Raw genomic sequence first — 24,046 nt, forward strand, 5'->3', positions numbered from 1 at the left:
GTAGCGTCATGATCAGTAGCCCTAAAAAAATAAGAAACGTTGTACAAAACATCTAGATTAATATTACATTTACAAATAAAAAAATATCTAACTACACTGTATAATTTAAAAATGATACCATAAATGCTGCCCATTCTGTGGCTGCATCGAAACATGCTGGGAGTCAACATTTCATTGAGGCTCCTAAAACAGGACTGGATGGAGCTAGTGAGAGTTAATCCTTATATAGCCAGAACTGGCTGTAAAGCTATTACAATTAATTCTTCAGTCATGCTCACAAGAGAAAGTGTTCTTTATTTTTACAAGCATTACTCTACATCCTCTAATGTGATTGGCTCCCATGTAAAATGCCTGATAGTTCAAATGTAGGCTCTAGTCATTTTTTATGCTGTAAAATGAACATGATTGGCAGTCTGAACATTTTGAGGAAGTAATGAATCATCCTTCTGTTCCAAAACCTTACCTTCCATTCTCCATTTAGGTCCTATGAACCACTATGTCTCCTCAAACTAGTTACACCCACATTGCAGTAGCCACCAGAAAGATCGCGGGATTCGCACATCGACACGGCGCGTCACGGACGGTAGTTGCCACAAGTAGAGTTCCGTCCACCAGAGGGCACGCGAGAATTCGGATGCGACCTCTGCCGGCATAACAACAACAACAACTCCGGCAGCACGGGCCGTGCCCAGTCAGTCAACATCGGGCATGCCTAGGTCACAGTCCCGGTCTACGCTAAGTGAAGTGCGACGTAAACGTGAACAGTGTTACTACACAATTGGTGACGAGTAGGGTCGTTCTTTTGCGTGTTGCGTAGTTGTTCTGGTTTCGTAGCTTCTCCACGGCATGGAGGATTTAGTGCGGGTTTTGGTTGAGCAGCAGACAGAGCTCATGGCCACCATGAAACAAGTGCTTCCGGCGTTGCTCTCCACGCCGTCTGTTCCAGCGCCGTTCCCTCCTCCCTTTCCCCCGAATGATGAGACGGCGGAGGATTGGGACGCATATGAACATCGCCTTTGGCAGCATTTCCAGGCATTTCATGTTGCCGATGCGGAGGTATGTCGTGCTCTCTTCTTGTCTTGGATATCTCCCTCGCTGTATCAAGTTTTGCAGTAGCTAGCGTCGTTGCAGGAACCCTCGTCCTTGTCTTTTGACGCATTGTGTTCATTGCTGTCTTCATATTATCGCCACCGCACGCATGTTGTGGCGGCTAGGGTCGAGTTCTATCAATGCAAGAAACAGCCCCATCAGTCTTACCGGGCGTGGGCCGCTACCCTGCACGGTCTTAGTCGCAAGTGTCATTTTGTCACGGAGCAGTCGCGAGAGTCGTATGCCCACTTTATGGTACGCGACATCATTGTTCGTTCGGCCCCTGATAGGGAGGTCCGGCAATGGGCCCTGCAGTTAGAAGACCCTTCCCTCGAGGAAGTCCTGTCCATTGCTCAATCGTATGAAGTCTCTCATGCCGCAGGTCAACAGCTGGAAGCATGGTGCGACGTCGTGGCGGTTCAGGGCGGCGCGGCCGCGTCCACTGTGTCCGGGGTGGACGACGTGCAAGCGGTACAATCCAGCCGTTATGGCTGCTCCCGCACGGCGCGTAAACAGAATTCTGGCCACCGGCCCCTGTTGCCGTCCTGTGCGTCGTGCTATATACATCATGATCGGTCAGAGTGCCCCCAGCGTTGGGCCGTTTGTCGCAAATGTAATAAAAAAGGTCACATTGCTAAAGTTTGCCGCTCAGCCGCAAAAGAATCGAAGGAAGCAGGTACAGAGGACATGGACGTTGACATTCAGGAAGTTTCATCGGGCCAGGCTCCCGACGCATCGGCACGCAAACTCTTTATCAAGGTGTCGGTTCGGTCGCGCCGGTTACAACTGCAAGTAGATACGGGCACGGCAGTTTCGTTGTTGAATGCACAAACTTATTCAGACCTTGGATCGCCCCCATTGGCGCCAGTTTACCAGCGTCTACGCAGTTATGGTAAACAGTTCATTCCCCTACTGGGTCAATTCACTACCGACGTGACTTACAAATCAGTCAATCGGCTTATTACTTTTATTGTTGTCAGTGATGCAAGCTCCGCTAACCTTTTTGGCCTGGATGCCTTTCAAGCTTTCGGTTTTTCTATCGCTGACACCATACAGTTGGTCTCCGAAGACGTTCCCTATCAATCATTGGAATCTTTGATCTCAGACTTTCCAGATATTTTTGAGGAAGGCCTGGGGCGTGTTTCAGATTTTGAAGCTCACTTAACGTTGAAGGCGTCGGCTCGCCCGCGTTTTCTACGTGCGAGGCAGATTCCCTTGGCTCTCCGCCCTCAGGTAAAGGAAGAGCTAGACCAGCTGACATCCCTAGGAGTCGTTCTTCCCATTTCTTCTAGTGAGTGGGCTTCGCCCCTCGTTATTGTAAGGAAGCCCTCAGGAAAATTACGTCTTTGTGGCGATTTCAAGGCCACCATTAATTCCCAATTGGTGGTGGACATCTATCCTTTGCCTCGTGCTGATCAATTGTTCTCCGCCATGGCGGGAGGCCAATATTTCTCGAAAATCGATCTTTTGGAGGCTTATCATCAGATACCACTTGATGAGGACTCCAAATGGCTGGCGGTCGTCAACACCCTGTTTGGCCTTTACCAATACCAACGGTTGGCCTTCGGAATCTCCAGCGCCCCGGCGATATTCCAGCGTTATCTTGAGCACGTCACGTCGCCAATCCCTCATTGTATTAATTACCTGGATGACATAATTGTCACAGGCCGCAGCACGAAGGAACACTTGCACAACCTTCGCACCCTCTTTCTCAGATTCAGGTCTGTTGGCTTGCGTTGCAACCTGCATAAGTCAAACTTCTTCCAACCATCCATTGAGTATGTGGGCTACACCATCTCTCGGCACGGCATCCAGCCACTAGGAAGTTTGGTCCAAGGTATCGTCGACCTTCCTCAACCCCCTTCGCTGAAAGAGTTACAAGCTTTTTTAGGCAAGATAGCCTATTACCACCAGCTCATTCCCAGGGCTTCCACCATAGCCCGCCCCCTGTACTGCCTTCTGCGCAAGGGTGTTCCTTTTGATTGGTCGCCTACATGCGAGCGAGCGTTCACCTCGTTGAAGGGCCTCCTCACGTCAGCGCCTTGTTTGGCTACTTTTGATCCCCATAAGTCGTTGGTCCTGGCTACAGATGCTTCACAGTATGGGGTGGTGGTGGTCCTGGCCCATCGCAATGCAGATGGTTCCGAGCAACCACTGGCGTTTTTGTCTAAAACTCTTAGTCCCGCGCAGGCCCATTACTCCCAGGTGGAAAAAGAGGCTTTGGCCATTGTCTACGCTGTTACCAAGTTTCACCCTTTCTTGTATGACACGAAGTTTCAGTTAATCACTGACCATAAGCCGTTAATATCGTTATTTGGCCCCGCCTCTCAGATTCTGGTTAGGGCGGCCCACAGACTACAGCACTGGGCCTTCTTCCTCTCTAAGTACCATTATGACAATCATTTTCGCCCTACCGGACAGTATGCCAATGCCGACGCTCTTTCCCGTCTCCCGGTGGGCCCGGATCCTACGTTCGATCGAGAGGAGATTATGTGTTTTCATTTGGATGTGGCGTCCCACCAAGCGGTTGATGGCTTCCCAATCACTAGTTCTCGAGTTGCTCGGGAAACGGCAGCTGACCCGGTTCTCCGGCAAGTAGTTCACCTCATTCAGCAGGGGTGGTCACCCCGCCCTCCGGGCCGGGCCTTGGACCCTCTTCATAATTATTTTATTCTACGAGACCGCCTCTCGGTCTTGGAATGAGTTCTCCTTCTGGCTACCGATGATACAGCTCCTCACATGGTTGTTCCTGCAAGTTTACGAAGGGAGGTCCTCACATTATTACATGCAGGGCACTGGGGCGTTTCCCGTACTAAAACCTTGGCTCACAGACATGTGTACTGGCCCGGTATTGACAGAGAAATTGAGCACTTGGTGGCCGCCTGTTCCCAGTGTGCGAGCCAACAGGCATCTCCCAGGGCAGCATTCTCTTCATGGCCGCCGGCAACCCAAGCATGGGAACGTGTTCACATCGATTTTGCGGGCCCGTTTCTCAATGGCTTTTGGCTCATTGTGATTGATGCTTATTCCCGATTCCCATATGTGGTTCACTGCTCCTCAACCACTTCAGAAGTTGCAATCCAGGCACTAGCAAAAATCTTTTCTGTGGAAGGTCTGCCAATCACCCTGGTCTCAGACAATGGACCACAGTTTATTTCGCAGACCTTCCAGGATTTTTGTAGGCGCTTCGGTATTCGGCACATTTGCTCTCCCCCTTCCATCCACAATCGAATGGGGAAGCCGAGCGCATGGTGCACACATTTAAGACACAGATGAAAAAGTATGTGCACGAATTTCCTGCGGAGGAAGCATTGACGTTTTTCCTGACGGCATACCGGACCACACCAATGGGAGAACGCAGCCCCGCAGAGCTCCTCCATGGGCGTCAACCTAGGACTCTCCCCGCTGTGACTCTGCCGCACCGTGCTGGTTCTCAGCCTTGGCAGCCTCCAGTAGCTCCAGCACCGGCATCGCCATCATTCGAGATGACCCAGTGAGAGCCAGCCCCCCTCGCAGGCCCGGCTTCTTAGGAGACTGGTTCACCTGTGGTCATCCCTTCCCCATCGTCCTTGCCACTGGGTCTTGCCCCTCCTGAGGTGGAACAGGATCCGGAGTTTGACAGCTTGTCGCCCGTTCTGTCCCGGGCTCCGGTTGTGGGACGACGGGGGCCTCTTTGTGTGGGTCACTTCCAGCCGTATTCGAAGGTTCCGGCTTGAGGGTTGGCAGATCCCCTCAACTCCGGCCTTCCAATGGATGTGGAGGTCATCGCTCCTGCCCGACGCTCCACCTTCCGATGCAGTGGATCACAGTGGCTTCACCCCCCGAAGGAGGTGAAGTGCAGTAGCCACCAGAAAGATCGCGGGAGGCGCACATCAGCACAGCGCGTCACGGAGGGTAGTTGCCGCAAGTAGAGTCTCATCCACCAGAGGGCACGCGAGAATTCAGACGCGACCTCTGCCGGCATAACAACAACAACAACTCCGGCAGCACGGGCTGTGCCCAGTCAGTTAACATCGGGCATGCCTAGGACACAGTCCCGGACTATGCTAAGTGAAGTGCGACGTAAACGTGAACAGTGTTACTACACACATCAACATCCAAACTGTGCAAACTCCTGAGAAGTGTGGCAGAGGATACTTCACGCTGTATCAATTATTATGTTTTCCTCCCATTCCATGCATGTGTGGAGTGCAAGAGGAATCACTGCTTTTAAGCCACTGTATGCATTGTGAAACACTCTAATGTAGTTTTTGTCATCCCTGTGGAAGTTATACATAGTTGATTGTAGTATAGTTCTAAGTTGCTCACTTAATACTGGTTCTTTAAATTTCATAGGGAAGGTTTTGTCAGACACTTGATATCTGTTGTTAAGAGCTGAGAGTTGGCCAGTTCAGCTGAATCAGCATTTCCATGATGCTCTCCCATGGTATAGAAAAACCTGTCACAATTTGTACTGTCCTTTTTTGTATACATTAAATATCCCCTGTTGGTCTTATTTGATTATAAACTTGGGTAATGTTCTACGTTGGATCACCTTAGTGTCGCGTAGGCAGTCTAGTTCATAGACTGCATTTTGTCAGTACCCTACCAATGAAACTAAGTCACATTCCTGCTTTACCTATAGTTGAGCCTATGTACAAATTAATTTGCAATGTGAATGTAAAATGTCTCATTCCACATCATTATGATCTATCAAGCAAAGTTATCCTTGGAACATGTAACTAACAAACAATGTGATCAAAATGCTTCATAGGGTAAATATAGCAAAGAATGCACAGTCTCAAAGAGAGTGCAGCTTGTATTGCTGACAGCTGATTAAACTGATCAGCTTGCCACTTATGTAGTAGTGTCCGGAGTGGTATCAGAAACTCCTCATAGAAGTTGCGTGAAGGAACCCTGTATTTCTGAAGTGAAACCGGTAAGAACCACTTTTCAGCTTTCTTAGTGTAATTCTGTTTCTGTGTTGCAAAAGGTATTCACAGAATACATGAGCAATAGCCCTCAGTTCTAGATTGCATTTTGAGAGGTTGGCTTTCAGTCTACTATAATGCATCCACATATTTTGCAAATGTGCCATGTGCTACCATCTCTTGACTTTGGGTAGAATCATTGTTAATGTATGAAAGAGTATGCAATACAATTACATCCCCAAAGAGTGAGTGCTTACTCTTTAGGGCGCAACTGCAAATTTATACCATTTTTCATATGTTGTGGAGTCTGAAGGATAGGTTTTGTTTCAGACTGACTTTAAATTAAGTACAAAAATTGGACAGGAAGTTCATCTTTACTGAAGAGCTGCTCAATGAGGCCAGAAAATGAATCAAAAATGGGGTAAGCAAATGAAAGATTGCCGCCGCTCTTGGTACATAGGAATTTACTTTAAGCAAAAGACTGGTAGCAATGAGTAGGGAACATAGTTTATGGTATTCCCTTATTAAGCATCCAATATACAAATGCATAGGCTATGTTCAAAATATTCTGATTACAGATAGTGTTTTCTTTTAGGGAACTGGACCATCACCACTGGGATGTTTTAAAAAAAAAATTTCTCAGATGAATTGGAAAAGGAATTAGCAACCCATGTCAGGGATCTTTATGCTCTGTTCTATGGTCTCAGCAGACTGCAGCTCATGCAATTAGCGTTTGAGCACACAGAGGCTAACAAGGTGGATCCCTACTTCAGTAAGGATGCAAAGGCAGCTGGACAGCACTGGATTCAAGATTTCTGCAAAATCCACTGCCTTACACTTCGGACTCCAGAGAGATGAAATGTAGGGAGGTGTACTGGTTTCAGTAAACCTCAAACTGAGATATTTTTAAAAAATTTGAAGCAGGGAGCGGAAGAGGAAAAGTTTCTTGCTCATCACATCTGTAACATGGATTTGACAGGAATACTTTCTGCTCTAACAAGATCCAAAACATCATAACTCCAAAAGGAAAACATTTGGTTGTGAAGGTTGTGTCAGCAAAAAGAGGGCAAACCATCACAGTTGCCTGTGCAATGAACCCTACCAGTTTCTTCCTACTGCCAGCCATAATCTTTCCATGAAAGAGGATGGAGCCTGCACTCTTCAAAGACGCACCTAAAGGAACTCTCCCCACGATCTCAGACAGTGGTTTCATAAACTCTGGTTTCTTCATTGACTACCTAAAGCACTTCAGTGGCTATCCATCCCAACTAAAGATGATCCATTCTTCTTGATACTTAAGAATCGTAAGTCGCATTGCAGTCTTCAAGCTGTTCTCTATTGTCAAGATTATCATAACTTTGTTATCCACGCCACCACTCACCAGCCCTAAACTTCAGCCCCTAGATAATTGTTTCTTTGGACCACTGAAAACTGCTTATGCAGCTGAAGCTGACAAATGGCTACATGACAAGCCAGGGACTGCAATTATGTTAAGTGACATCTGCCTGGTATTTCTTAATGCCTATGAAAGAGTTATCACTCTGCAGAAGACAAAGCACTCCTTCCATGCAACAAGTAAACACCCACTTAACCCCAATGTGCTTGCAGATAAGGTACTCCTTCCATCAAATGTAAGTGATTGACCCCAGGAAGATCTAATACAGAATTCTCGATGAACAGAACAACTTCCACCTAAAGTAGTAGATTTGAAGAGCACCTCCAATGGTGACCTAGGTAGAAATTCTCCATTTGTGGGAAGTGAGAAAACGTCAGTGTCTCCAGCAGAAATCTTGCCTGTACCGAAAGCTAAGCAAACAAGAAAGAGAAAATGACAAGCCAGATGGATCAGAGGTCATGACATCCTCTACATACAAAAATACATACCATCTTATGGACCTAATACTGGGGAGACATTCTGCTACATAAGGAACATTGCTTCTGAGGACATATCCTGTTCCAAACAGAATAGACCTACTGCACATGAAGAGACAGCAGACAGATCAGCTATTTTCTGTCCAGTGAGTGACAAGAAATATGAGAAGCCAATCCAGAAGACTGGATCCAGTGCATTAAGTTGAGAGACGATGGCATGAACAATGTTTTTCATTTGAGATTGGTATTGCATTTCTTTGTGAAATTTGCTAAATGGATACTCTTTGGGCATGTTTGCATGCTCTTAAGTGCAGCGGAACGAAAGTGTGTGCATTTCTCATTTTCTGTATTTTTAAAAGCTCAATAAAAGTATTACTACTCTACTGCTGTTGTCTTTTGAACATGTATATATTGTGTTAATAAAGGTAAACTTAAAATGTTTTTGTTTCCTATTGATAATAACTCAGATATTTAAACTTATAATTCTCCTATCCCTGTTAATTTTTTCACTGAGGTATTCAAATGAGTTGACTGATTTCATTTGTGACTCTTGGATATTGTAGTCATATGATATTCCATTTTTTGTATTCTGAAGTGCACAATTTCATATTTTTGTTCATTGAAAGCAAGCTGCTAATATTTGCGCCACTCTGAAGTCTTGTCAAGATCTGACTGAATATTTGTGCAGATGGTACTTCATTAAAGAAGTCTGTCATTGTTATTAATATTGATTGCCAGATTGATAATATACAACGTGAATAGCAACAATTGTAATATTCTTCCCTGCATCAGCTAATGTCTCTCCATCCAAGATAACATGCTATATCCTTGTTATATTTAGTGACATGGTCCACACCCATGAGAATCATCTCATTTTTGGGTCTATGGAAAAAAATTGAATCTAATCTGATACACTATATGATAGTACATTTGTTAATACGTTTTGGTGGTGTGGCACTAAGTCAAATATTTTTTGGAAATCAAGAAATACTACATCAACCTGACTGCCTTGATCATGGATATCAGAAAGTCATGTGAGAAAATTGTGAATTGAATTTTATATTGAACTTGGGACCTTTGCCTTTTGTGGGCAAGTGCTCTACCAATGGAGCTATCCGAGCATGAGTCATGACCCATCCTCACAGCTCTACTTCTGCCAGTACCTTGTCTCCTACCTTCCAAACTTCACAAAAGCTATCCTGTGAAACTTGCAGAACTAGCACTCCTGTAAGAAAGTATTCTGCAGAGACATGGCTTTGCCACAGCCTGCGGGATGTTTCCAGAATGAGATTTTCACTCTGCAGTGGAGTGTGCACTGATATGAAACTTCCTGGCAGATTAAAACTGTGTGCCAGACCGAGACTCAAACTCGGGACCTTTGCCTTTTGTGGGCAAATGTTCTACCAACAGAGGTAGAGCACTTGCCCTTGAAAGGCAAAGGTCCTTAGTTCAAGTCTAGGTCCAGCACACAGTTTTAATCCGCCAGGGAGTTTCATATCAGCGCACGCTCTGCTGCAGAGTGAAAATCTCATTCTGCATTTTGTACTGCTGATTTTTTCAGAATTCAAGATGTTCACATAAGAGGACATCATTCTGTCTGAGATACTTCATTATGTTTTAGTTCAGAATATGTTCTAAGATTCTACAATGGATGGACATCAATTAATAGGATGGCAGTTTTGTGGATCACTTCTGTTACCCATCTTGTGGATGAATGTGTTCTTTGCTTTCTTCCAGCTACAGGTCACAGTTTTTTCCAAAGAATCAACAATAAGGGGTGAAACTTCCTGGCAGATTAAAACTGTGTGCCCGACCGAGACTCGAACTCGGGACCTTTGCCTTTCGCGGGCAAGTGCTCTACCAACTGAGCTACCGAAGCACGACTCACGCCCAGTACTCACAGCTTTACTTCTGCCAGTACCTCGTCTCCTACCTTCCAAACTTTACAGAAGCTCTTCAGGAGTGCTAGTTCTGCAAGGTTCGCAGAAGAGCTTCTGTAAAGTTTGGAAGGTAGGGGACGAGGTACTGGCAGAAGTAAAGCTGTGAGTACCGGGCGTGAGTCGTGCTTCGGTAGCTCAGTTGGTAGAGCACTTGCCCGCGAAAGGCAAAGGTCCCGAGTTCGAGTCTCGGTCGGGCACACAGTTTTAATCTGCCAGGAAGTTTCATATCAGCGCACACTCCGCTGCAGAGTGAAAATCTCATTCTGGAAACAATAAGGGGTGATTATAATTAAAGTCCCAGTTTCAAAACCCTGTAAAAAAAGAACTGCTGCTCATAATGAGATCAAACTTGAATGAAATATTATCGAAGAAGACAGAAATGTTATGGAAAAAAAAAATGAAAATTTTTCCGTAAGTGGCACTGTAAGTGCTTCAGGGTCTGCAATAATGGAATTTAACACAAGGACATAAATAGAATTTGACGTGAAATTATTCATAGGAAATGACATTGTAAAACAGGAAAACTGCATAAAATTCTTGGGAATCACAATCCAGGTTAACCTCAAATGGAACATGCATATAGATTTCTTAGCCTCAAAGCTGTTGAAGAATATATTTGCTATAAACATGATTAGCAAATATTGTAAGGATATGTGTGTACTAAAAACTGATTATCACACTCTATTCTCATCAAATTTAAACTATGCTGTAGAAATTTGGGGTGCAACAACTCAAACCACCCTAAGCACATTATAAAAACTACAAGAATAAGTTATCAGAATTATTTGTGGTGCCACACCTAGGGAAACATGTCAGAACCTGTTCTCAAAATTAGGTATGCATACCACTACAGGTGTATAAATATTGAAAGTTATATTGATTGTGAAAACAGTAAATCCAAATTCCAGCTGTGAGCTGTACCAGTATGATACAAGACAAAAATTCAGATACCATACATGGTACCTGAATTTTTGTCTTGTATCATACTGGTGCAGCTCACAGAACAGCTTTATGTGAAAAAACAAATGCACTTCTGCTGGGATGAAGCTAGCCAATGCCGTACTGAAAAGTTTCACAGCCCTTGTTACTAACAAAGGCAGCTAAAAAGAATTATAATTAAAACCCTTTTTATTCTCTAGATGAGTACTTTATCTTGTGTGTCAAGCTCATAGTTTTAAATAACTCACAACTGATCTAATGTTTTGATAATAACAAAATGCAGCAAAATGTAAAATTTATCAACACAAACAAATCTTTAGTTTGAAACTTATTGACATATTCAGAAGAATAATCGGTATGATGTCCTGAAACTGTATTATTTCTGAGGATTGTATTTGATTATTTGATGTTAAATAAATACTATTATTATTATTATTATTATTATTATTATTATAATTAATATTATGTTCAGTATTCTATCGACTATTTTCTGCCACAAGTTGAAATCAAGAAACAGCACATCCCACAACAGACTGGAGTATCTTGTGGGTCATTTTCTGAATGTGCTGCACACTCAGAGCCTTCAGTTCAGCTTTTGTTATTTTTTCCCATAGTGTTTCCCCCTTCTCTGATTTAATCAGAGCACTGAACACAGCATCTCTCAGATAACCACCCAGGCAGAAGTGAATACACATTAAGATTAGGTGATGTGGATGGTGAGGCATAGGGAAATGGTGGCTGACAATTTAAGTATTTCCAAAATGTCTCAACAGCTGTTTCACTGGCTGTAAAATGTGCAGAAGAGCCCCATCGTGCGTGAAACTGATCCTGCCCATACGTCCATGCTGTTGAAGGGCTGGAATGACATTGATGCACAAAAGACTCTTGTAGCATTTACCAGTGAAGAAATGATGACACAGATAACAGGATCCCCAGGACCCATCTTTGGGGCAAAATATGGCCCTAGGATAAATGATGCCTTCACACTGTTACTCTCGCAGAATGAAGTGATACCAGTTGAAATCCAAGTGGATTTTCCATTGACCATGTTTTGCAATTCTGTGTGCTGAATTGTCCTTGGAATTAGAAATGGGATTTATCTGTCCACAGAATGTTTCATGGCCATTCATTGTTCACTTCCACATGAGTAAGAAATTCTGTATCAAATGTCTGTGTTACTGGCAGGTCAGCATGAATCAATTCCTAAACATTGGTCATTTTGTATGGGTAGTAATGCAATATGTTTCATAGAATTCTATGCACTGTACTCACAGGCATATTCAATGTTCAGGCAATTCCGCATACACTGCATGTTTGCACACCACCACTCAACCCCTCCTGCAATGCTGTGGCCACATCTTCTACTGACAACAGATCAATTGTTTTCCTTCCTCTGTCACACTGCACTTCAAAACAAACCGTCTTTTCAAAATTCGTATTCATTTTCTCCAGACCCTTGGCAGACATTGGACCTGTGTCGGTTTTCATACCCTTGAATGTCCAAAACTTCTGCAGAGCTACTGGCACACAGTCACCATTCTTGTAAAAGAGCTTTAGCAGCAGTGTGTGATCCTGCATTGAGACAGTCACACCAAGCATCTCAGAAGCAAACTGACTAACAACTATGTAACCCACGTCTTTTATTTTGCTTAGAGTACCATCTAGTAGTAAAATTTTCGTTATATTTTTCCCATAGTGTTTCCCCCTTCTCTGATAATATTCTACTTAAATTCGATGTCATTCTGAGGAGATGTTCATTTTTTACATCATTTCAAAACTAGAACTTTAACTGTAATCACACCATACATTATAGTTAAAAGAGGGAAACTCAGCCACAAATTCCATGTATAATCTGGTAGAGATAAAATCAGGTCCTGGGTTCTTGATCAATTTTGGCAATTTTATCTGCTCCACAATGCCACTTATACTACTACTTGTCTCACTCATCTCTGCAGTGGCATGAGAATCCAATTAAGGCAATATTCCTGGATCCTCCTTTGAAAAGAAAAACTTGCAATTCATATGTCATTCATTTGTGCCTGAACACTAACTTTGGTGCCAGTGATAGCCTTATCATATGATCAAGCTTTCAATAAGATTCTGGTATGGTAGTTGTTGAAGGCTTCACCCGTCATCCCATTGACAGCTGCATATTTCATTCAGGATCTCTGTACCTATAGCCCTGTTCTTTTAGTTACACTGGCTTCTTTTGCAGTTCCTTTACAGAAACTGTGTATTGTGGACAGTCATTCTCATCAAAAACTGTTTGGGGATTGAGGATAGAAAACTTTTCCTACAGCTGAAGTTTTAAAAGTTAGGATTAGACTTATTTTCTACTAAATTAGCTGTTCTTCTAAACTTCAGCCACAGTTCCTCTACATGACCTTGCCCAGAGCTAAAAATTCAAGAGTCTTCCCTGACACATAGTGTGACTACCTTGCTATCGAGTTTGCTGAACATTCAATTTGAAATTGTTTTAGTTGCCCTTTGTACTATTGTCATCCGCAAAAATGTCAGGTTTATTTGATGCCATTCAATCTAATAAATTTACATCACAAACGAGCTTCCAAACCATATGTTCTAAGTAGTTTTCAGAGAAGATGTTTAATAATATTTTGCATGACATCTTGTCACCTCTATCACTTATCCTAATTAATTGTACACCACCTTTGTTTCCTATTAACTTTTCTTTTTGTTACACTCTTAAATTTACTACAGGAATTTCTCTATGATCAGTTTTGAGATTTTCAAGTTTCTATACTTAGTATCATGTGAACTCCACTGCTCTTTAGTCTTTAGTACTGCTTCAAAACCCATCAATAGATCCTGTGCTACCTGTGTAGGAGACAGTATCCATAGAACAATGTAATACTTGAAATATCTTTGGTATATCTGGTATGTCGCTCTCTTTAGGTGACCCAACACACACATTTACAGCAGCTTCCAGTCCCTTTGCAGCACTCAGAGCAACTTCCATCTGAAACTGCTACTAACTCATCTTGTGCTCAAGAATATCATTCATCAATCATCTTGGATGCTTCTGGTGTGATTGAGATTGGACTACTGATAAGTGCATATGTATCATCAGCATGAATTACAGATTTTAGTAGTGTTTTATGTTCTCTGATAGGCGAGTTGTGTCAATGAAGAACAGGAGTAGACCTAGTACTGTCAAGAACAGGAATAGTCCCACAATTGAATCCTGTGAGATACCTTGTTGTATAACAAAACAATTAATGGCCATACAGCCAGATTTTAGCGTCCAACTCAGTTTTCAAATGTTCCTTTGCAAAGCAAAACCCAGGAGAACTGCCACAGTTTAATTCTCATACCACTGAAGAGATGAATGAAATAAGTATTAGCGTCAGTGGTGTTGAGAAACAGTGGTAATTGTTAAAACTGAACAAAGCTCCAGGTCCTTACGGAATCCCTGTCAGATTCCATACTGAATTTGCTGCTGAGTTAGCCCCTCTTCTAACTGCAATCTGTCGTAGATTACTTGAATAAAAAACGGTGCCCAGTTCTTGGGAAAAATCATAGGTCGCACCCATCTACAAGAAGGGTAGTAGAAGTGATCCACAAAACTACCATCCAATATCCTTGGCATCAACTAGTAGTAGAATCTTAGAACATATTCTGAGCTCAAACATAATGAGGCATCTTGAACATAATGACCTCCTCAATGCCAGCCGGCATTAATTCCAAAAACATCGATCATGTGAAACCCAACTTGCACTTTTCCCACATGACATACTGAAAGCTATAGATGAAGGCAATCAGATACATGCAGTAGTTCTTGATTTGCAAGAAACATTTGACTGAGTACCACATCTATGCTTATTGTCAAAGGTTCAATCGTACGGGGTGTCAAGTGAAATTCTGGTAGAAAAGACATAGCATGTTATCTTGGATGGAGAGTCACCATCAGATGTAGAAGTAACTTTGGGTGTACCCCAGGGAAGTGTGTTGGGACCCTTGCTGTTCATGTTGTATATTAATGACCTTGGAGACAATATTAATAGTAACATCAGGCTTTCTGCAGACAGTTGTCTATAATGAAGTAGTATTTGAAAGAAGTGCATAAACGTTCAGTCAGATCTTGATAAGGTTTCAAAGTGGTGCAAAGATTGGTAACTTGCTTTAAATGTTCAGAAATGTAAAATTGTGCACTTCACAAAAAGAAAAAATATCGTAGTCTACTAGTATAATATCAATGAGTCACTGTTGAAGTCAGCCAACTCAAACAAATACTTGTAAAGGTATGAAATGGAGTGATGACATAGTCTTAGTCATGGGTAAAGCAGGTAGTAGACTTCAGTTTATTGGTAAAATACTGGAGAAGTGCAGTCAGTCTGTAAAGAAGGCTGCTTACAAATCACTCGTGTGACTGGTTCTAGAATATTGTTCAAGCGTGTAGGACATGTACCTAATAGGAATAACAGGGGATATTGAAAGTATGCAGAGAAGGGCAGCACAAATGGTTACAGGTTTATTTAATCCATTGGAGAATGCCACAGAGATACTGAAGGAACTGAAATGGAGGACTCTTGAAGATAGACGAAAACTATCACAAGAAAATCTATTAACAAAGTTTGAAGAATTGACTTTACATGGTAGGAATATACTACACTACCCTGTGTATTGCTCACATAGGGATCATGAGGGAAAGATAGAATAAGAAAGTAGAATAATTACTGCATGCACAGAGGCATTCAAACAATTATTCTTACCACACCCTGTATGTGAATGGAGCAGGAAGAAATCTTAATAACTGGTAGAATGAGATGCACCTCATGGTGATTTGCATAGTGTGGATGTAGATTTAGAACATTATTTCAGCAAATGAGCATGTTGCCATCATCCGCTGCACCAATGGACTGACTGCCTTGGTGCTAGCATGCAGCAAATGTCTTTCCCTATGATCACTCTGACTCTCTGCTCTGTCCTCAGTTTCCACTCTGGGACATATGCTCAAGACATGTCCACTGGTACTCTATGTGCCCCCAAAATCAGTGAAGTTGTAACCACAGGTTACTTCCTGCTTCTTAATAAAATAAAGTGCAGGTTCCCATGGATTACTAAAGTTGCAGCCACAGTCACAATCAATCAGCCAGTCCCCTACTTGAGTCTCTGTGGATTCTTTAATGACTAAGTCTCAGCATTTTGACATATTTGCCATAACCTTTAGTGTGGCCATAATCCGTTCCATTCCATAGACAGTGCTCTGCATTTGAAAACTTGTTAGGCAGTAGTACTTGGGTCAATTGCTGATTTTCATGGAAGTGATCATTAACAGTTCCCACCATCTGGCAAAGTATGACATGTCACATTACCAGATGATCTGATAGACACTGCCAAGCGATGTACATGTAAATGTAAAAGCTGTATGGCATTATTGGCAATGAAATCCCATAGGATGGATTCACCTAACAGAAAAGATGTTCTTCCTGCATGCATATGGCCACTTTTCTTCTGTATAAGTGAAAGGGTGTTGGATGTGTATTTGTGGAGTGTAGGTTAGTGTAATGGGTACATGTGTAGTATAATGTTATGTTTGTTTTGTATGATGATGTTGAGAGAACAGAAAGGGTGAAACTCAGTCCTACCACATAACATACTTTTCTTAAACAACACCAAGGAGGCAGCCAGGCTTAATGTCCCCATCTGACAAATGGATCACCATCAACAGTGTCACATGTCCTTATTTCAAGAGTCTCTGTGGAGAGGTTTGAAATTTAATCCAGGACGTTGGCACAAAGGCTGATGATCAGCATTCTAATGCTACCACCTTTCCTCCTCTTTCTGGCCAAAAATTGGCACTGAAAGTTTCATCCACCACCAGGATTCTAAATGACATATCTCTGAGTCGAGAGTCACCTCATAGGCACATGTTAGTGACCTCAGCTACAAAGGCGAGAGCGCAAGTTTTAGCCTATAGGCAGAAAACTGTCTTTACATGGCATTTCCTGTCAGTGCATCCTACATTCCCAGAAAATGCACCACTGTAGGAAGTAAATGCAATAGCTACATACAGGGAGATCAAAAAGTCAGTATAAATTTGAAAACTTAATAAACCACAGAATAATGTAGATAGAGAGGTAAAAATTGACACACATGCTTGGAATGACATGGGGCTTTATTAGAACAAACAAAAAAAAAAAAAAAAAAAAAGTTCACAAAATGTCTGACAGATGGCGCTGGACAGCAAAACTGCTACCGTGATGGGTGAGAGGTACGACGATATGTTACAGAATCACATCATCCCCAGCCTGGCTGATAAACACCTGCTGGAACGTATGATGTTTATGCAGGATGGCACTCCACCCCATATTCCTAGATGCATGACAGATCTCTTGCGCGTGTCGTTTGGTGATGATCATTTGCTCAGCCTCCACTTTCATCATGCGTGGCCTCCCAGGTCCCCAGACCTCAGTTCGTGCGATTATTGGCTTTGGGGTTACCTTAAGTCGCAAGTGTATCATGATTGACCAACATCTCTAGGGATGCTGAAAGACAACATCCGATGCCAATGCCTCACCATAACTCCGGACATGCTTTACAGTGCTGTTCACAACATTATTCATCGACTACAGCTATTGTTGAGGAATGAAGGTGGACATATTGATTATTTCCTGTAAAGAATATCATCTTTGCTTTGTCTTACTTTGTTATGCTAATTATTGCTATTGTGATCAGATGAAGCGCCATCTGTCGGAAATTTTTTGAACGTTTGTATTTTTTTGGTTCTAATAAAACCCCATGTTATTCCAAGCATATGTGTCCATTTGTACCTCTCTATCTACATTATTCCATGATTTATTCAGTTTTCAAATTTATACTGACTTTTTGATCACTCAGAACTTCTCAGCTCCTGTTTTGTTTTTGCTAGTTGTATTGTCAGTGTAGGTTGTAGATATCACTGAAGCTACCACTCTCTGTACCCTTTCTTGTGAGGAACTGTCTCCAGATTTTCTAGTTTTTGAATAATACTGTTTCTGAATGGGTATTTAGCCCTATGTACCAATGCGTTGCATGCCTAATCAGTATGTGTCTTCTTGCAGTATACAGTGTGGCTCATTGTACCATATGCTCTTCTTTTTAACAGGTCATCCAGAAAGAAGAGCATTCTAACCACTTTAACTTCTAGGGTAAAGTTGATGTTTGTATGTATGGAACTGAAATATGTAAGGAATTCATTCTCTCTGCTCACAATAAATGCTGCCAAAAAGAAATATGTCAACATTAAGAGATCCTTTAACAAGTTAGAGGTTGGCAAGACCTGTTTCTGGTCAATAAATCTGACAAACTGTCTGCCACAGAGCAGTGACTGTCAGGAGTATATGCGGTGGATTATTATCACACTGACGTTCTGCCATAGATATCAAAATTCTGGTACTGAGTGATTAAAGAAGTGTGGTGTCACAAGGCGTAGGCCTGTCCCAACTCTCATTAAATTGACCAAGACTTATACAAATAATTGTAAGAACAGTTTTTGTTATTATGGTCTTTAAGTTTGTTTTTGGGTTTTCAGAAATACTGTGGGAAGAGGGTTTATTTATGTTGCAGATAACGTGGAAGATGTTGCCCAACAATCACCACGAATGTTCGACATAGCGGTAAGAGGGCAAGGAATAAAATGAATGCTGCAAACTACCATGAGCCATGGAAGAGCCTGGGCCACGAGGACGTCGAGCTTCCTAGGTCATTGTTGGACAACGTCAAAGGAAGAGATATTCTGCTTTCTCTTTGTAAACAGATCGATCGATTCTTGAAAGGTTCATGTAAAATGTATAGGCGGGTGACACATTAGGTGGGACCCGATGCCTGTAATACTTCCACAGTTATTAAAAAGTTGTTAAACGGCAAAACCAACAGTTCATCATTTATATAGATAAAAAGTAGTAAAGATATAGGAAAGGAAGAGTTGCGGCGTCAGAACAAAAAGTGATACATTGCTCAGCAACGAAGAAGGACGTAAAGAGCGGGCATTACGTGGTGAAAACAAATCAACTGATAAAATAGTAAGTCTATAATTAAGCATAAAGTTACGTAACACTGCAGAAGTCATCAAGATTCAAGTAAGGGACCAATTAGACAAACATTACTTCAATTACAACCTTAGTGAGGAGTTGGTTGGTTTTTGGGATTAAAGGGACCATACTGCGATGGTCATCGGTCCCAGTGAGATGTGGAAACCAGCACTTTGTTTTTCGTAAGAACAAGGAAACATTCTCAAATTGCAACAATTGATTTTGGGGACAGGCAGAGCACCAAGATATGTCTCAAGCACACAAGACAGAATAGAGGAACAAGTCATAGGAATGGTCATGCTACATTAAAGCGGTGTCCCCTTGAGGAGGACTGAACTTCATTAATTCCCACAATATCTAACTTCAAACTATCCATTTTTCTTTTTAAATTTTTTAACCTATGTGCCCAATTAAGGGCTCTAACATTACACACTCTGATCCATAGAGCACCAGTTTTGTTACTCCTGATGACATCATCATCCTGAGTATACCCCGCCTGGTGATCTGAATTGGGGATTTAACTCCAGAATATTTTACCTAAGAGGATGTCAGTACCAATTTTAATAATGTAAAATTTTGTTTCCCAAATATTATTTTCTAATCTACAAACTCAATATCCTTGTTGAGCTTACACAGAATAATTTTTGTTATTTAGCAATGCGAGGACTTTATTTATTAGATGATATATGTCTATCTCTATAGAGAATTCTTTTTGCAAGAGGAACTGAGCTTTTGTTCAATAAGTTCTGAAAAGTGGAACACTATTCTGGTGTAGAATGGTTTCAATAAATTGGAGGCATTTAATGAGCATCTGATACAGTTGCTGCCAAAAATACTAGTTCAATACCTTTTCTTTAGTATTGCTTTCTGTCTGACTTCAGTTTAATTATTGTCTTTGGATAAAAATGTCATTTCTGTTCATCTCATTACATATTTCAGTCAGTTACCTCTGTACTATACTATAGGTTTCTCTTAGTGTATGTCTCAAGTTTCATTGAGCTATGTTACTTGGTAATAACACATCACGTGAAAATTACTTTTGTCCTTAAGCTTTGGATACCAATTTGTATATAGTGGGAGGAAAGCAGCCACTTTGAAAGACAGCACTGCTCCTCCTCTTATGCTACTCAGCTGCTGTTTTTGTTATACTTCATTTATTAAATTTATTGATTTTGAGAACACTTGTTTAGCACCCACTGCTTTGTTCATGCAGACTGCACAGATATTTTTTTTTTTCTGTAATCAAATTTGTATGTTGTTATGTCCATTGCTCATGCCTGAATCTACACACTGTGCAAACAGTGTATATAGTGTATGCAAACTAAGCTCAGACAAGGTATTAAAATTTAATAAAAGAATTAGTGACCTTTATATGGCTGCCAGTCTTTAGATAATTAAAGTGTCCCAATGGATTTAACTCAATTTCATGTAACAAGTTAAAAAAAAGAAAGAGACAAATCAGAGAAGTAGTTCTACAATTATTTATGTCAGTTTCACAACTGGCACTGAATTTTCTCATCTCAAACAGATATTCCTGTAGGTCTACCCGTTTAAACATAGTATCTATTTTGTCATCATTAATGATAGTTTGTGTAGTAATTATATCAAGAATAATTTTGTAAACATGTATAAGGCCCACTGAAAAATTAATGTATGAAACGTTTGTTTCTTTTTCTATGCAATTCTGATGAAGTCAATTAGTCATGTTGATTGCTAATAGCTTATAACTTGTTGTAGACAGTTTGCAACACTTTATGAAAGTTTCATACTAATTAAGCCCATAGAAGCTAGGTCGTTTCTGAATGTGCTTCTAACCAAAAAGCAATTCTGGTAGCTGGAGTTGAAGGTTGTCATTAATCCCACCTTCTGAGTTCTTTTGGTGATATTTCCATTGAAACTTTCGTCCACTAACACATATTTCTTTATTTATAACTGAGAAGTGAAATAGCAGTTTTCATAGATTTAGCTTTAAAATACTTTAGTAGTTCTTTAATAATGATTTATTTAATAAAAGACTTCCAGCCACTGTTTCACCTCCTTAGGTGTTTAATTTCTGAAAATTCTGGAACATGTGTCTTTTTGTTTCTAATCAACAAACCAAATACTGATTTCCAGAGTTAGCTTCAAAACTTCCTTAACAACAACATTTTCCAAAAACCCTCTCATTCCCTATTTCATCCCCTTCACAGCACAATCTACACTGCAACACCCTTACAGACTTTTCAGACTATTTCTGACCACCCTGTATGAGATCCCATGCAAGGGTGAGAAATCTTACACTGAAATCTTATACTGGACAGACATGTCACACTGTGAAAGAATGTTGTGTTGAACACCATTCATATACATGCCTGGGCCATCTTGATAAATCAGCAGAGCATTGACTGTACATGGGACATTGTATTTTTGCAAGATAACTGAATTTTTTCTGCAGCATCAATATTCTAGGACCGTGTTTTTAAAGACACTGTACATATCCATATGGTGGACAATCTTATCAACAGGAATGTGGGATTTCAATTAATTGCAAGCACTGCCTGGAATCCAACACTGGCTGCCATTAGATTAAAATAGGAGAAGAAAGGGCCTTCAATTTATGACCAGGTGTATTACAATGCAGAGAGTTAATTTATCTTTCAACCACAAGAGCACCCAACAGCACAGTCATTGCCCATTGTGCATGCATGGAATGCTTCTCTTCAGCTCCTTGTAGGGGATACTGTGAGTGCCACTTGCATTCAATTGTGAGCTGCTTCCTGAACATGCGTAATTCCTGTTCCTGACCTGAATTTCAATGATGCTACTTGATTATCACCAGCCTTTCTTGCAGCAATAATGGTACCAACTACCAACACCTGAAGATGTTGAAAAGTTGTTTCAATGAAATATTGTGGGACTTGCAAAGTATTACCTGGCAGCAAACATGAGAAGTGTATTTGTATCAGACCCATTGGGAAAGTCAGAAAAGTCACAGAAGATGTTTGCTGTAAACATTTACATGGGCAGGCTGCTTTCATGACTTATGATTTATAATATTTTATACACAAACAAAACATCATTAATAATCATTGTTGAGTTGATTTACAATCTTCGCAATGGAATATTTATATTTTGTTTGTGCTGCTCTCTATTTTGACTCATATTTGGGAGGAGTGGAGCTTAAACCTTTTTCCAGGCATTCAGATTTAAGTTTTCCATGTTTCTTCTAAATTAATTAAGTAGTGTGAGTGTCATGATGACACCCTCAAAAGGCAATGACCATTTCATTCTTCACACTACTCTAGTACATGCTTGTGCTCCACCTCTGAGTTGTGAGAATATTAAACTCTACTATTTCTTCTTTGCTCTCTGCCACATCAGTTTGAAGAAAAGTCTGGTGTTTTATAGCATATCAGCTTGTGCAGATAAATAAAATTGGGTGCAATCTTCATAAACGTGTTTCCCTCCAAAATGATGATTAAAAACAAACTCAGCAGTGATTGCAGTGTAACAGATTTAATCATTTTGATTTCAAAAAAGGTTCAAAATGTCTATCTCTATAGCTAACTGTCAGTGATCGACGTCTTTCCCAGATTTGGTCAACCATCTCATCTCTTACTGCAGGACACAGTTGACTCTTTAGTAGGTCTCAGTATATCTCCTCAAAAAATCATTAATGCAAATCAAGCACCTCTCCCAATCCACTGACTAGGAAAAAATTTATTTGAATTATGAAAAACAAATGACCCAATAGCACTTTGTTCTCTTGTTCTTTTGCAGTGGTTTCCAAATGAAAATATTCTTTGTGATTTTGGAGTAAATAAACTTCTTTTGGGAAAATAGAAGAAACTGTGTTTACTAAAATAGCAAGTATACTAAAATGTTTTTTTTTCACTACAACATAAAAAATATTTAAGCACATCCATTATGCAACAAAAATTTTGACTCTTTCATTATCACTATTCAGTCTGTCAATGCCATGAGGATTATAATAATGATATTATCAAATTAATGCAAGATAGTAAAGAGGAAGGTCTTATGGCTGAATGCATAAATGTATAGCAGTCTTTTTGTTGTGCCTGTCTGTGACTCAATGTCTCCCCTATATTGTAAGAAGCTATCTGTCCTTTTCACAATGTTGTCATTAGTCCATCCCAGATTTTCCATTCTTTCGAAGTTTAAAATGTTTTCAGAGCTCTGTTCAATTAAATTAATTTTGTGGCATTTCTCTATTTAAAACTCAGAATTTGGCCTCATTTTCTCAAGTTTCCTGCAGATTCTAGGCATTCCTTGATGTTTTAGGATTTGTAGCCAGATGAGGTTGACAACTTGCCATGATATTTCAGACTGCAACCTTTCTGTTATCTTCAGGTGAGTGTTTTAGACTGGAGATTGCTAGTGCACATAATTAATGTTATGCCAAAAATTGCTGCAGAGATGCACGTACATAGTAGCCACTACACGACCCCTTTCAGCAGATTTTGGTTCCTCTTTGAATATTGCCCCATCTGTGGTGTACAGGTACATGTGTGATATTACATGCAGCTTCTCTGTCAGAATGTGGACTTGCAGAGCTAAAATTCAGATGTCCACTTAATAAAGTTAATTGTTGCTAAGCATGTCATTAGGCATAAAATATTTTCTTTCTGAAGATACTTAAGCAGGGCTTCCCAACGTGTGGTCTGCAGACCCCTTAGCGGTCCGCCGGCTCTTTGTAGGGGGTCCGCGGCCACCTTTCACCAAATCATGTAAAATAGTGAGTACAATTACTGAATAAAAATGTGAAAACCAAATTCATCACTATTTTTTTCCATATGAAAAACGTGTACTTTTACTTCAGGTAGTATTCCCAAGCAGCCTTTGTGGTTCCGAAGTGAGAACGCATACACAGTATAGTGCCGGAGAATGCTGCCTCTCTGATCGACTGTTTCGCAACAATACAGGGGTCGTTTGAACGCCCACTCACGGTGCTAGATGTGCTGAAACCTTTTACGCATGTGTGGAGCGAGCTTTGTTGACCAATCACAGTGCTCATTGGCATGTATGCGGCCCCAGGCATCATTAAATGTTAAACTTGCTTTGTCAGTGCACTACCTATTTCATAAGTCGTTGACCAGTTTATTACTTCTAACATGGATCGGTGGCTGAAGTCAGGATCACTGAAGAAGGGTGCAGTTTCTCATTGCCTTCACAACAAGGTAAGTTTCCAGTTGAAATGAATGAGGAGGGAGGACGACCAAAAGAAGAACAATCACAAGGAGCTCCACAGCCGGATTTATTATGTGAT

The 24,046-nt window shown here is 41.1% G+C and overlaps 1 protein-coding gene across 1 annotated transcript in view; it reads right to left on the reverse strand.

Annotated features, from left to right (window-relative positions):
- Window positions 1-24,046, reverse strand: part of LOC124803315 (methyl farnesoate epoxidase-like) — a 170,244-nt gene that overhangs the window by 126,546 nt on the left and 19,652 nt on the right. The gene's annotated exons all lie outside the window — the stretch shown is intronic.

The sequence above is a fragment of the Schistocerca piceifrons genome, chromosome 1 (assembly GCF_021461385.2).
Source record: "Schistocerca piceifrons isolate TAMUIC-IGC-003096 chromosome 1, iqSchPice1.1, whole genome shotgun sequence".
Classification (NCBI taxonomy): Eukaryota; Metazoa; Arthropoda; class Insecta; order Orthoptera; family Acrididae; genus Schistocerca; species Schistocerca piceifrons.